This window comes from Mixophyes fleayi, chromosome 9, assembly GCF_038048845.1.
Source record: "Mixophyes fleayi isolate aMixFle1 chromosome 9, aMixFle1.hap1, whole genome shotgun sequence".
Classification (NCBI taxonomy): Eukaryota; Metazoa; Chordata; class Amphibia; order Anura; family Limnodynastidae; genus Mixophyes; species Mixophyes fleayi.
Window position 1 is genome coordinate 86814514 of NC_134410.1, and position 5300 is coordinate 86819813.

A 5300-nucleotide genomic window follows, 5' to 3' on the forward strand; every position below is an offset into this window, starting at 1 on the left:
CTTCACACTTGAGGAGAATGAAGTTCTTGTTGCTGGGGTACTGCAACATTACGAGACACTGAAGGGTGCCCAATCGCTGAAGGCGTCCTTCAAGCATAAGCAGAAGATTTGGTCCCAGATTGCCTCTGCTCTGTCCGCAGTAGGTGTTCGAGTCCGATCAGTTGCGGTTTGCATGAAACGCTTTCGGGACTGCAAGCGCACCACGAAGGCAAAGATGGCAGCCGTTGCCCGTCATTCTAGGGGAACCGGTGGTGGCAAGCCACTGCGCCTAAAATTTAAGCCTTGGGAGAAGAAGATGCGGCAAATTCTCAGTGATGATCTTGTGGAAGGAGTGGAAGGGGACAGTGGACACCCTTGATCCATCCACCTTCCAGCCACGAGGTATGTATAATTGTCTATAAAAGTAATGATGTCAATTAAATTTGTACAAAATTCTAATTTTTTTTTTACAATTTTGCAGAACAAGATGCAGCACAAAGGAGAAGACATGAAAGTGAAGCAGTACCCCGGAAGAGAAAATCCAAATCAGGAGGTAAATGGCAAATGTATAATAAGGAATTTTTTTTTTGGATTTTTATTTTTTTACTTGCCTTGCCAAAATCTTATATAAAGATGTACTAATAAATCTTTCTTTTATGTATTTTAGATTTGGGTTATTCTCAAGGACACAAGGGCCAGAGGAGTGTAGAAGGAGAAGGTATGATATAAAGATGCACACATGCATGTATACATGCTCCATAGATTACATACTTTACACTACACATTACACCCATTATAGTGCTAGATTTACTAAGCTGCGGGTTAGCAAAAGTGTGGCTGTTGCCTATAGCAACCAATTAGATTTTAGCTTTATATGAAAGCTAGAATTAGATTGGTTGCTATAGGCAACATACCCAATTTTTCTAATCGACAGCTTATTAAATGTAGCCCTTAACCTTTTAACCTTAAAGCAATATTATTCACACATAACAGTTTTTATGGACAATATCACCTATGTCAAATAAAAAAACAAAACTGTTCCATAATAAAGTTGTTTATTATTTTATTAGGTTTTACATCAAAATTTAATCAAACATATTTGTGTATGTATGTACATACATCATCATCACCATTTTTTTTTTTTAGTGCCACAGATTCCGCAGCACTGTATCGAGAAATCACTCACATCAGTCCCTGCACCATTGGAGCTTACAGTCTAAATTCACACACACACACAGACACTCGGGTCAATTCCAATAGCAGTCAATTAACCTACAAGTGTGTGTGTATATATATATCTACATATACACATACATATCTACATATACACATACATATTTACATGTTTATAATTTTGTAATAGTAAGATAGAAATGTATATCATTTGTCTAATAATACCAGGGAATTGATGTTACACTTGTTACTATAATTATTGCATGCAGTTAATATATATCAAAAAAATATTCTTCCAATGTAAAATGTAAGTTGTTATTTTTGGTGCATCTAATATTTCCATAAAATTGTCCAAAAACAAAAATGTAATGTTATTGCTTCTATATAACTAAAAAGAAATTTTATTTTTTATTATAGGTGTAACATTGCTTATGCCAAGACAAGTCGCAGTGGAAGTAGCGAGAACGGCTTCCAATCAAGGTATATATTGTGATCAAGTAGATAGAATATATTTTAAATATAGTACATTTTGCAAAGCTTATTTTAATTATTTGTTACAGAAAAAGAAAGCCGTTTAACCAAGTCTACTCATCCTGCCAAAACTGTTGAACCAAATAAAAAAGGTAATTATATTTGCATTGTAAAACAATATGCATATATCTCCTTCTTTCTCTTTTACTATAACTCTCTCTCTCTTGTTATATCACTGTCGCTCTTAGGTCTATCAATGTCTCTCTCTATTTCACTCTCTCTCTCTCTTTCTCTCTCTTTCTCGCTCTCTTTCACTATCACTCTCTCTTTTAACTGTCACTCTCCCTCTTTTTTTCTTAATATTGCTTTATCTCTCTCTATCTTTTACTTTCACTATCACACTCTCTCACTCACTATTCCTCATTGTCACTCTTGATTACTATTTAAATCCTTGCCAACAATTAATATTAGCATCTAATTGTATTTTAAAATTAACTTACAGCTCACAAGAGAAGAAGAGTGACTGAGGTACACGTCTCGGAACCTGTTGCTGATGTACAGCAAGGTAATGTTTACACAGAATTAATTTTTTGTTTGGTCTCAGCAAACTTTTTTTTTAATGTGTCATTTTTTTTTTTATCTATATACCTATCTATCTCTCTCTCTCTCTCTCTCTCTCTCTCTCTAGCTATCTATATATATATATATATATATATATATATGTAATAATTTATTTTATCTAATTTATTTTTATGTATAGAAGCCCGACCCGTTGAAGAGATGTGTGAAGAAGGGGGAACATCAATAACCCTTGCTCATAGTCGTGAAGGTATGAAGATGTTGAAAATTGTGTGTACATAACTATCTAGCAATATAATCGTATTTTTTTTTCAGATCCATAGGAATATACATATTGTAATTGTACACATGTATCATTTTAGATAATGAAATGTCTCACATATTTTTTGGGTATTTAATAGACAAATTTTAATTTTTATTTGTTTATTTTATGTTTTAGAATCCATCATCCCAAGGGAACGGGTGGTAACACCAGTATCCACCTTTTATTCTCAAGCTGCCATGGAAGAAATAGCATCTCCTGTCGGCTCAGTAACCGGTGACTAATTTTTTTTTTTAATTTTTTTATCAGAATACATGCATTTCTCAAATTATTTTAAACATGGAAATCATATAATGTAATATCTGAATAATTGATGTAGTTTTTTTTTTTTTGTTTTACAGAGCAATTAGAACATGACAGTGAATCACTGACATTTTCGCCAGTTCACAGTTTGGTCCACGAAGATGCTGCAACAAGATTTGAGATGCTACAGCAAGCCTTCCCCAACCTTCAAGTTCCAACCACCGAAGGGGAAGGTTCATCTCAAGCAAGGGTACCTTCCACAGGCACCAGTCTTCCAACACAACTGGTGCACGGTTCGTTACTGGAGCGACTCATCACAGTGCACAGTGAAATGTCAGCATCTATTCAAGTAAATAACAACTTACAAACGCGAATGGCTGTTGCAATGGAGCAGAATACAGCAGTGTATTACCAGATTAATCAATCCATGGCACAGATGCATATGCTACAACAACAACAACAGACAATGCATCTGCAAATGCTGTCAATGCATGTAATGAATATCAGTGAAGAGCTGAGACTCCGGCGAGTACAGGGTAATGTTTCAGTCCCATTAGCTGATTGGAACATTTCTGGATTTGTTCCCCCAACACCACAGCAGAGGACGTCATCTGCACTCCACACCCCCGTGGTGGAAGTAAGAAGAGCGGAGTCAGCAAGGAGGAGATTGTTACAGGAACATCCAGAAGAGGAAATCATCAACCCCCTCTCATCTGAGGAAGAAGGGTAAGAAAATGATTAGTTAAAAGAAGCGTATAACTGATAATAGGTTAGTGACATAAAAACAAAAATATGTCATATGTACAGTAATGTCTACTTTTCTGGATTAAAAATGCATATTAGGGAGAAATCATTGTTTTTTATATTTTATTTTTTAAAGTTTCTTATATGAATGTAAATGTATCCTAATTTCTATGTTTTACATTCAATTCTAGGTAACCCAGAAGCATCGTGGATCAAAATGCGTAGGAAGTTAAAGCAAGAGGATAACATCATCCAAAAGCATTACGTTACAATGTTATTTGGTATTTATTTATTTCTCTCTAGGATGCATGCCTGAAATGTCTGAGTCTCCGTGTGTGTGAGTCTCCTCGTGTGTGTGTGTGTGTGAGTCTCCGTGTGTGTCTGTCTCCTCGTGTGTGTGTGTGAGTTTCCGTGTGTGTCTGTCTCCTCGTGTGTGTGTGTGTGTGTGTGTGTATATATATATATATATATATATATATATATATATATATATACATAAATATATATATATACATAAATATATATATATATATTTTTTTTTTTATTCTTTAGAAAATTTAAGTAATCATATTTTTACTTTTTTATCCTAACACAGAAAAAAGTGAAATGTAAAGACCTTTCAACATCAGGAATGATCAGCAATGTTAAATATTTGGTGAGTTTGTTTCAGTTTATTCTTTTTCATAAAAATGTAATTTTTTTATTTTTTTTGCAGAATGGAAGGGATATCATGTGACATGGACAATGAATATTCTACTCCATACTGATCCTTCCTTGTTTTAAAAGTTATGTTTGTATTTTGTAAAAAAATACAGGTTTTACATACACTTCTTTCTTTTTACTTTTTTAAGATTGCACCCAAATATTGGATGGATACAACTTTATGGAATATGGAATCGAAAATTGCAGACATAACTAGAGTTTTCAGGTAAAAAACTATATAACTATTGACTTAGACATACATTTTTAATGCAGTCTATTTGAATGTTAACATTTTTCTCCTTATCAAGAGTCCAACAATAGGATATGTTTTGTGTCCATATCAACTAAAGCACTATCAATGTTCCAGTATTTAGATGTGAAATGTAATATTAATTTCAAAGATAAGCTTTTAATAAAAAAAAATTCTTGCAGATGTTCGGATGGAATTGGTGGATGTCATTTTAAAGAAACAGCTTGAAAATCCAAGGGACTGAATGAACTTAAGAAAAATGAATTAAAAATCTTATGTATTTTGTACAATAAAATTTTACTTTTGAATTTATTGTTCCTTTAATTATTAGATAGATACACCTTCATCAAATGCAGTTACCTAGCCAATATTTTAGGGGGATAGTATTTCCATTTTTTAAATTTGGGATGTTGTACACTTGTTAACTGTGAACTACTGCAACCATTTTTGGAAAAAAAAAATGCAGCACATGACAATAGAGAGAATAGACATGACATTTTTACATGTACGCTAAACTTTTTTGTATACATGTATGACGGTTGTAATGGCTCCTACTCTGATATATAGTCATTAGTGGTTAAATTTGCATACATATTTTTAATTTAATTAAATTTAAAATTAAAAAAGTTGTGCTTAGGTAAGAAATAGTATTATTAAATTAACTTTCAGGGAAAGAGTTGAATGTTTAACACTCAAGATAGTTTAATCCCATTGAAAATTATCTCAAACTGCTAAGTATAGCGTTTTCTTTAAAAAGGTATTGATACAACAGGGTGTATTATAGCATCTGTTTGTATAAACACATCACTAGATTTACTTTGATTGTGGCATAGCTCA

General features: G+C 33.1%; 1 long non-coding RNA gene across 1 annotated transcript; it reads left to right on the forward strand.

Annotated features, from left to right (window-relative positions):
• The first annotated feature begins 3070 nt into the window (after positions 1 to 3070).
• LOC142101651 (uncharacterized) lies at positions 3071 to 4407 on the forward strand. The gene is made up of 3 exons (XR_012679096.1): positions 3071 to 3493; positions 3703 to 3792; positions 4107 to 4407. It is a non-coding gene; the product is annotated as an uncharacterized LOC142101651 (long non-coding RNA).
• Positions 4408 to 5300: the final 893 nt, after the last annotated feature.